The sequence below is a fragment of the Neophocaena asiaeorientalis genome, unplaced genomic scaffold (assembly GCF_003031525.2).
Source record: "Neophocaena asiaeorientalis asiaeorientalis breed wild unplaced genomic scaffold, Neophocaena_asiaeorientalis_V1.1 scaffold607, whole genome shotgun sequence".
In the NCBI taxonomy this organism is placed as follows: Eukaryota; Metazoa; Chordata; class Mammalia; order Artiodactyla; family Phocoenidae; genus Neophocaena; species Neophocaena asiaeorientalis.
In genome coordinates this window covers 1,100,748-1,111,479 of record NW_020173405.1, presented here as the reverse complement: position 1 = coordinate 1,111,479, position 10,732 = coordinate 1,100,748, and positions in this window count along the sequence as shown.

The window sequence follows — 10,732 nt, the reverse complement described above, 5'->3', positions numbered from 1 at the left end:
TGAGTAATCTGCGGGGCCCAAATGCATGCTGTCCCCTTGGAGGGGCTATTAGCTGTCCCCAAGTGGCAGCTGTTCCCTGATGATCACAGACCCCTAACCAGTCTGCCTTGCCCCTCAGGGCACTTGAGACTAAGGCTTTTCTCTGGTCTGTAATCATCCTCACTGCTCCCAGCTAAAACTCAAAGTTGACGCTGTCATTCAGCAGTTTGTCCAACGTCCTGCAGAGGAAATCAGCCTCTTTAACCTGGCATTCAAGTCCCTTCCCCAGTCCACCCAGGCCAACCCTCCAGCCTCACCCCAGTCCTTCTCCCGTGGAGAAGCACCGCTGACCCGTCTCACAATTCCCATACACATCCTGCTTTCCCAGACCTTTCTGCCTGTAATTGGGCTTTTGTTCCTACTTAGTTTACTTAAGAATGATTGTACTGGACCATATACACAAAAGTGAGCACATTGAGTATAAAACACTGTCTCAATGAATGAGAGCTGTCTTGGAGGAAAGGCTTTTTTCTTTTTGCAAACTTTTCATTAGGATAAATTTCAAATACTAAGAAATAATAAGTTAATGAGTCCCTTCTGCCCACTACCTATATTCAACAATTGTTAACATTTGTTGATGTACGTACAGGGTTAGCTAGTCGGTTGGTTGATTTTGCTGAACTATTTGAAATCAGTTTGCAAATATCATTACATTTCACTTCCTGAATATATCAAATACCTAAGCATGCATCTCCTAAAAGCACATTTTCTTCAAAACCACAAAACCATTATTAGACTCAAGAAAATTAACAATAATTCCCAATATTATCGAACATCTAGTGCATAGTCAGTTTCCCCAGTTTTCTCAGCTAAGCATTTCTCAGCTGTGTTGTCATTGTTGTTTTGTTGGTCACATCAGGATTCAGTAGCACAACTTTGCATGTTGTGTCTCTTTGTTCTTGTGCCCCCACCAATCCTTTTGTCCCTGACATTTTTTTGTCCCAGGCCAATCATCTTGTATAAATCCCACCTTCTGGATTTGTCACGTTTCCTTGAGGTGTCATTTAACTTGTTCCTCTATCCCCTTTACTTCCTGTAAATGGGGAGGGAGGTTAAATATAAAGGCTTGACTGGGCTCAGTTAAACATTTTGACAGGAACATCTCATGGGTGATGCGGTGTAAATGGGGGAAGGGAGTTTGATTTAGTCTCCATGGTTTTCTGCTGCTGTTGTTGTTTTTGTGGCAGTGGCGCACAGCATGTGGGACCTTAGTTCCCCAACCAGGGACCAAACCCATGCCCCCTTCCGTGGAGGCACAGAGTCTTAACCACTGGACTGCCAGGGAAGTCCCAAGTCTCCATGTTTAGACTGATGTCTGGAACTGGTGGACATTACAGGGGAAAAGGGAGCTGTGTACAGACATCAGAGCTGCTGAATGTGGCATGGGCTGCCTTGTGAGGTGGTGAGCCCTCATCACCAGGGGCATCCCAGCAGGCGCTGGTGGACCATCAAGTACATTGGTGAGGAGTCTGCTGCTTTGGTTAGAGTGCCAGACCCCCTCACCCGCTGGATACTTTAAGGGGTGCTTTTGCTCGTCACAATGACTGCAAATGTTGTTGATAGACAGTGGACGCTGAGAGCCTTGCAACTTGTGGGACAGTCGCATAAAAAGAGCTGTGTACCCAAGATGCTGTTGAGAACCCTGGGCAAGGGCTTGGTTAGAAAAGGGGCTTTCGAACCACTTTTAGCGATGGAGCTATTTTTCAAACGATAGCTTTACAGAACTGAGTGTACAGAATAGAATCACGGTGCTTAAAGCTGGGGTGGCTGCTCTGTGGCCCTTCTCCAGAACCCTAAGGCACCAAAGAACACATGTGAAAACCACAGAGCTGGGTAACCTGAGATCCAGATGCTTCTGAAATTCTCTATCACAGGAGCGGGGTGGTCCATTCCAGGCCCCACGGCCACCATCACTCACGCTGTGGGTACCTGCAGGCAAGTGCTGGCCCTCTCAGGCTCAGGTGAGGGGACAGCAGTGCCCACTTGCCCTTACAAGGACTGCAGGAAGCGTGGCCCAGCCAATGCCTGGCTTGTGGTGGGGGCTCCATAATGTTTGTTAAAGCTTAATCTGAAACTCATTTGTTTTCTTGAATAAGAAATACATTCACATGGTAGGAAATTCAGAAGGCACACACAATTATACTGTGGCTTCCCCAGCGGATGGAGGTTAATGCTCTTCCCAGCACACACTTCTTTTTAATGGGCGTGTACTCCTCTGTGTTTTTCTTTCCATCTCAAAATCTCAGAGATCATTTCATTCCGGTTACATGGAAAGGTTTCTCATTCCTTTTCTGTAACTTCTTTTTTTACGTATAATATACATATATAAAAGTGAACGTAAGGGAAAAAGCTATTATTTTCACACACCCAAGAGACCAGCGCCCAGATGAAGAGGCAGATTCCAGCCTCCCAATGCCAGCATGTGCTACCCCAAAAGTAACCACTATCCTGACTTCTAACACTGGAGTTTCGTTTTGCCTGCTTTTGGACTTTTATTATAGAAATAGACTCAGTATGTTCTCTTTTGTGTCTGGCTTCTTTCATTCAACATTACCTCTGTGAAATTCATCCACACCGCGTGTCGTTGTAGCTGATTCATTCTCACATTTGTGAGCTACTCTGTTGAATGACGTGACTATTTATTCATCTATTCTGCTGTTGCTGGGCTTCTGGGTGTGTTCCAAGGTTTTGTTGTACCTAATAGTGCTGTTTGTGGATCAGGCACTGCCCAGGAACAAATCCAGCTCCCACCCTTGGTGCCCTGGGGAAGCTGGTGGGTGCATTTTGCAGTTGCGCTGTCATTCATTCCTGTGGCAGGGGTCCATGAGTTGGAGTTTCGGCCCAGACCCCTCATTACAGCTCCTTTATATTCCCTCTTACTATCCCTGTCCTCAGGCGGCCTGGTTTACCCAAGCATCAAATCTTTCTGTAGTTCCCAGAGAGCCTGCAGAGAACAAGATTATCCTGCCCTCCAGGCACTCCCTGTGAAACCCACATAGCCTTGAGGCACAGCAGTTGTCTTTGGGAAGGGAGATTGGGCGGCCTAAAGCCCAGAGTGCCGGGGACGGGGAGGACAGACTTCTCACCTTAAACCCCTGGATGAATTTTGAATATTGTGTGTCATGCATATAAAACTTACTCTTTTTTTTTTTTTTTCCGGTACACGGGCCTCTCACTGCTGTGGCCTCTCCCAATGCGGAGCACAGGCTCCGGACCCGCAGGCTCAGCGGCCATGGCTCACGGGCCCAGCAGCTCCGCGGCATGTGGGATCTTCCCGGACCGGGGCACGAACCCGTGTCCCCTGCATCGGCAGGCGGACTCCCAACCACTGCGCCACCAGGGAAGTCCTATAAAGCTTACTCTTACTCTTAAAAACAAATGTTATACATGTGTGTACATATACACATAGAATACGTATATTAGAGTGTTTGGGGGACATAGACGTCGGGCTTTCTAGGAGAGGTGACATTTGAGATTTTGGCTTTTAAAGAAAATGAGCCCATCAGGAAAGCGGGTTGGGGGTGATAGAGAGGGCCTGTGAGGAAGGGGGAATGGCTAGCGTGGGCAAAGGCCTTCAGGCTTGGGAAAGCGGGAAGAGTTTGGGGAATCCCAAGATGCGTGAGGCTGTAATGGAGGCACCCAGGGGAGCTGGAGCCCCTGGAGGAAGAGCTCTCCAGGGAGAGTCTGGGGTCAGGAAAGGGCTGAGGACAGAATGGAGGAGTGGGGAGGGGATGGAGAAGGAAAGCTGAAGCTTTTAAGGGTTAAAAGAGGTCATCCAGGGTCCTGTCACCTAAGGTGTCCCTGATCCTTCTCAACTTTGTGTCACCCCCCAAATAGATAAATAGATGGGGCCTAATACAGACCCCTGAGGCACCCCCTAGGGCCTGTCCTCCAGGCTGACTGGCTCTTTCATCAAGCACATATGGGTCCAAATTCACAGAATGGAACCCAGGCCAACCCACATGCTTCCCATGTGACCTCCATCAAGGTCCTCAGAGACCTGGACCAAGGCTGGAATGCAGGTTGTCCACACCCTAGGATTAGTCTGACCTGAGCCTGGGGAGGTGGTGAGCTCCTGCTTCCTTTCCAAGGCTGCACTGTCCAATATGGGAGCCACCAGCCACATTTGGCTATTTAAATCTCAACGTCAACTGGTTAAAATTAAATAAAATTTAAAAATCAGTTCCACAGCCACACGAGCTGCCTTTCAAATGTTCAATACCTCCTCAAGGTGTACAGAACAGAAATTATATCAAATGCTCAGCTGAGGTCCCAGGAAAGAAAGCGAAATCCCAAATGCCAGAAACAAGAGGGGACTGACCCCGACAAGACGACAGCTAATGAGCTCACCCTGCTTCTGGGGTGAGGATGGGGTGAGAAGCAGGGGCTTGTGCTTAAGCGCATGTGGGGACAGAAGACAGCCTTGGGAGCACACTTAAGGTCAGGGCAGGTCCTGAGATCTCTGTATAAAGCTGGACCCTTGAAAAGCCACACTCTTGGCAAAAGGGTGAACTTGAGAAAAAGTGCCCATCTGCAAGAAGGTCCCATCTGCAAGGAGGTGACAAGCAAGCCTGTCTGTTTCAGCCTGAGAATCCAAAGCTCCCAACTCAGCATTGCATGGTTTGGGATGTCAATTTACTGGACAGGAATGGTCCAGAAACTCCCAACTCTAAGCAATGACATAAATACTGAACATAGTCTGGTGATACTTTTGGGAGATAAGCAAAAAGGGAAAAGCTTTGAAGCCATGCTCCCAAGACCCAGGCTGAAACAGGCTCTATTGGAGGAAAAAAATAAAAGAACCCACCACCCTAAGGGTGAGCTCATAGCAAGAAATGTCAAAATCCCTGGGGGAACAATCCATGAGGATTGAAAGTCAGAAGACACAACAAATACAAGATAACAGGCCCAGGGTCTCCAGAACACACAACAATGGTCTGACAGAGAACACAAAGTAAGTCTGTTAAAGATGAGTGGTTGCCTTTGGGGGGAAGGAGTGGGCATGAGAGAGGCTTCTGGGGGTACTGAATGTTCTGTGTCCCGACCCAAGTGCCGGTTACATGTGCTTGTTCAGTTTTGAAAATTTACTGAGGTACATACCTATGATTTGTGTACTTTTTCGGATGTATGTTATAATTCAATAAAATGACATAATAAATAATTAAAGGAAAAATATTAGGAATCAGAATTCTAAAGAATAAGACATTATGGGGGTGGAAACAGAGGAGGCAGGTTTTAAGAAGAATCAAACAGAACTTTTAAAGATGAAAAATGGGGACTTCGCTGGTGGCACAGTGGTTAAGAATCCGCCTGCCAATGCAGGGGACACGGGTTCGAGCCCTGGTCCGGGAAGATCCCACATGCCGCGGAGCAACTAAGCCTATGCGCCACAACTACTGAGCCTGCTCTCTAGAGCCCGCAAGCCACAACTACTGAGCCCATGAGCTACAACTACTGAAGCCCGTGCACCTAGAGCCCGTGCTCCACAATGAGAGAAGCCACTGCAATGAGAAGCCTGTGCATCGCAACGAAGAGTAGCCCCCGCTCGCCGCAACTAGAGAAAGCCCACGCACAGCAATGAAAACCCAACACTGCCAAAAATAAATAAATATTAAATTAAATAAATTTTAAAAATAAAGATGAAAAATGCACTCAATGAAACAAATTTTTATAAGGGAAATGAGTTATGTAACAGGTTAAATGTACCTGAAATGAAAATTACTGACCTGGGAGACATATCTGAGGAACAGATTAAATGTGCCCAGAATGCACAGAAAGCCAAAATGGTGGAAAATATAAAAGAAAAGTTAGGGGACATAGAAAAGAGAATAACAAATTCGACACAGGTCTAATAGGTTCTATAAGGAGAAGGAAAGAATGTGGGGAAGACAATATTTAAAGAGAGAATGATTACTAATTTTCCAGAATTGATCAAAGACACAATTTTAAAGATTCAAGAAGCAGAAATTCTACCCCTGCTCAGAAACAAATAAGTCCACATTAATTTTTTTAGTAAGTATTTTATTTATTTAGCCGCACCTTGCAGCTTTCGGGAACTTAATTCCCCAACCAGGGATTGAACCCAGGCCACAGCAGTGAAAGCACCAAGTCCTAACCATTGGACCACCAGGGAATTCCCAATAAGTCCAGATTTAGAACCATCATAGTGAAAAGGCAGAACAAAGGCCAAAAGAAAAACTGTTTAAAGCTACCAGAGGGGAAAATGCTGATAATCTGACAGTGAGATTGACAGCAAAACAACAGCAACATCGGAAGACAAAAAGGGCAAATGGAACATCATCATTAGATTCTACAGGAAAATAATTCCCAACCATGGAATCGATACCCAGCTTAGTCATCATTCAATATTGAAAGTAAAATAAAATTTTTTTCAGAAACGACTCAGAGAATTTCTCTCTCATAAATCCTTTCTGAGAGTATTATAAAGGATGTACTCCAGGAAGAAAGAACTAGAATTCAGAACGAAGTGGTCAGTTGCAAGAAGTGATGAGAACAAAGACATGATTAGTATACATGTGGACAAATCTAAACAAGCATGGACTTTTAAGAAGACTAATTTTGGTGTTGAAAATAAAATACTGGAAATTGATAACTTTTGAGATGTTGTATTTGTTTTTTTATAAATTTATTTAATTTATTTATTTTTGGCTGAGTTGTGTCTTTGTTGCTGTGCACGGGCTTTCTCTTGTTGCAGTGAGCGGGGGCTACTCTTCATTGCAGTGGCTTCTCAGTTGCAGAGAATGGGCTCTAGGCGCGTGGGCATCAGTAGTTGTGGCACACAGGCTCAGTAGTTGTGGCTCATGGGCTCTAGAGCGCAGGCTCCGTAGTTGTGGCACACGGGCTTAGTTGCTCCGCGGCATATGGGATCTTCCCGGACCAGGGAACGAACCCCTCTCCCCTGCATTGGCAGGTGGATTCTCAGCCACTGCGCCACCAGGGAAGCCCCTGTATTTGTTTTTTTAGGTGTGTCCTAACCTAGGTGCCACAAACTGGGTGGCCTAAAACAACAGAAATTTATTATCTTGCAGCTCTGGAGGCCAGAAATCAAGGTGTCAGCAGGGTTGATTCCTTCTGGAGGTTCTGAGGGAGAATCCACTTCACGCCTCTCTCCTGGCTTCTGGTAGCTGTTGGCATTCCTTGGCATTCCTTGGCTTGTAGCTGCATCACTCCAGTCTCTGCCTCCATCCTTACATGGCCTTCCCCTCTGTTCTTTTTTTTTTTTTTAATATTTATTTATTTTCTTTATTTTTTTGGCTGCGTTGGGTCTTAGTTGCAGCATGTGGGATCTTTCATTGCGGCACGGGCTCTTCATTGTGGCGCACCAGGGTTCTCTCTAGTTGTGGTGTGCGGATTTTCTCTCTCTAGTTGTGGTACAGGGGCTCCAGGGCGTGTGGGCTCCAGAGCACGTGGGCTCAGTAGTTGTGGCACATGGGCTTAGTTGACCTGCTGCATGTGGGATCTCAGTTCCCCAACCAGGGATAGAACCTGTGTTGGAAGGCGGATTCTTTTTTTTTTTTTATCAATTATTTATTACTATTATTTTATTTTTATTTTTATTTTTTAAATTTTTGGCTGCACTGGGTCTTCATTGCTGCACGGGCTTTCCCTAGTTGCAGCGAGCGGGGGCTACTCTTTGTTGCGGTGTGCGGGCCTCTCATTGCAGTGGCTTCTCTTGTTGCAGAGCACAGGCTCTAGGTGCGCAGGCTTCAGTAGCTGTGGCGCATGGGCTCAGTAGTTGTGGCGCACGGTCTTAGTTGCTCCGCAGCATGTGGGATCTTCCCAGACCACAGCTCGAATGTCCCCTGCATTGGCAGGCGGGTTCTTAACCACTGCACCACCAGGGAATCCCTGGAAGGCAGATCCTTTACCACTGGACCACCAGGGAGGTCCCTCCTCTGTGTTTCTATCTCACATCTCCCTCTGCCTTTCTCTTCTAAGAATCCCTGTCATTGGATTTAGGGCTCGCCCTAAACCCAGGATGATCTCATCTCTAGATCCTTAACTTAACTACATCTACAAACACCCTTTTTCCTAACAAGATCACATTCACTTGGTTCAGAGGATTAAGACTTGTTTTGGGGGACTACTATTCAACTTACTACAGATGGCTAGAGAGTTATTAAAGAGTTGTAGGGTCCTTGTTTTGTTCTGGATTGATTTTAGACTTTGTGAAATCAAATATGTGTGGTGGAAACTAAATGACAATTTCCCAAATATCTGAAATAAAATTATTATAAGTTGGGAAGGAATAAAAACTTTTGACCAATTTAATAGAAGATAGAACCAAAGAAAGGCAAAGAAAAAGCACAGTATATAGAAAGCACAAAATAGGATGACCTAAATAATCCAAATATAGCAGGACTCACAATAAATGAAAATGCACTAACTCACCAATTATAAGGTAGACATTACCTGATTACATGCTATTCATACTGTTTAACCATATACTATTTATGAGGCCCACCTAAAAATATAAAGATTCAGAAAGGCTAAATATAAAGGGATGAAAGAAAATGTGCTACGCAAAGAAAGCTGGTGTGCTTCTGTGTGTCCTACACATTAGTAAAGACATTTAAATAGACTTTGAGCCCTCCCCACCCCCCAAAAAAAATTAGGAATAGAGAGAAGGCTCACTACATAATGTTAAAAGGATTAGCAGACCAAGAAGATAAGATTATTTAAACTCGTATGCAGTAGCAACAAAGAGTCTCCAAATATACAGTGCCAAAATTACAGAGAATAAATTGACAAGTCCACAACCACAGTGTGGAGATTTTAATATACGTCTCCCATTAGTTGAGAGCTAGCTCAAACAGAGAAAAATTAGTGAGGACACAGAAGAGTTAACCTACCTTCACAAAACTCCATATTCAACAATTAGAGACTACACATGGAACATTTTCAAAAACTGACCACATGATAAGTCAGAAATAAGCCTTAGGGACTTTCCTGGTGGCACAGTGGTTAAGAATCCGCCTGCCAATGCAGGGGACATGGGTTCGAGCCCTGATCCAGGAAGATCCCATATGCCGCGGAGCAACTAAGCCCGTGTGCCACAACTACTGAGCCTGTGCCCTACAGCCCGCAAGCCACAACTACTGAGCCCACATGCCGCAACTACTGAAGCCCGCGCGCCTAGAGCCCATGCTCCACAACAAGAGAAGCCACCACAATGAGAAGCCCACACACTGCAATGAAGAGTAGCGCCCGCTTGCTGCAACTAGAGAAAGCCCACACACAGCAGCGAAGACCCAATGCAGCCAAAAAATTAATAAATTAATAAATAAATTTTAAAAAAAAGAAGACTTAATAAATGCCAAAAATTTAATACCATACATACCATCTTCTCTGATGACAATAAAATGAGGAATCAATAAGAGAAAACATACGCAAGTCCACGCACATTTGAAATTTTAAAATACACTTCTGAGTATTTTACCGATCAAAGAAATGAAAATACCATGTAACAAAACTGGTAGGATGTGGCTATAAAAATATACACTAATACTTAGGGGAAATTTTTTAACCTTAAATGTATATGTTAGAAATAAAGACCAAAAGTCAGTGAGGTGGGCATCCAACTCAAGAAGTTAGAGGGAAAAAAACAAAATAGAAAAACCCCAAAGGAAAAAAAAGGAAACAATAAAATTGAGAACAAAGAAACAAGATAGAAAGCCCATAAACCCAAAACTGGTTCTTTTAAAAGTCTAATAAATCCCCTGATGAAAGAAAGAGAGAGAGAGGGAGGAGAAAGACTATTGGAAAGAAAAAGGGCCATATTATAGATACAGCAGAGACTGTACTGTGAACCACTTTATAACATTAAATTTGAAATTTTAGATGGAATAGATAATTTATCTTAAAAATATAACTTACCAAAATGTATTCAAAAATGTATTGAAGAAGAAATAGAAACCCCTAATAAACCTATAACCTTTTTTTTTTTTTCTTTTTGCGGTACGCGGGCCCCTTACTGCTGTGGCCTCTCCCGTTGCGGAGCACAGGCTCCAGACGCACAGGCTCAGCGGCCATGGCTCACGGGCCCAGCCGCTCCGTGGCATGTGGGATCTTCCTGGACCAGGGCATGAACCCGTGTCCCCTGCATCGGCAGGCGGACTCCCAACCACTGCGCCACCAGGGAAGCCCCCTATAACCATTTTTTAAATGGGTCGTTTAATACCCAGCCACCAATTGGTCCTAATAGGAAAATAAATAAATTGAGGTTTAGACACATAATGGGATACCATAGAGGTGCTAAAAAGAATGAACTAGTTTCACAAACGTCCACACGAATACAAGTAAGAAACAATTTGGAATGGAATCATGTGCAAAAGGAATTGTAAAGTCTGATAACATTTCATAAAATGGTAAAACACAAACAATAATCATATCTATTCCTTAGAGATGAAGGGGTTGACTGTTAAGTCAATGGCAAGTGGTGAGAGTCTGCAGGCCAGGCGGACTTGGGGGCCCAGCTGGCCTGGTGGGGATCCATACTCAGCTCCAGTGCCTGGTACCATGGAGAAATGAAGGCCCAGGGTCACCAGATCTTCCCAGTTTTTGAAAGTGAACAAGAAATCAAGGCATTTGTGTGAATTATGTTCCAATTCTTTGAAAGGCTGAACTTGGGGAGGGGGGATCTTCCATAGGAGGATCACATTTGGTCTATGCC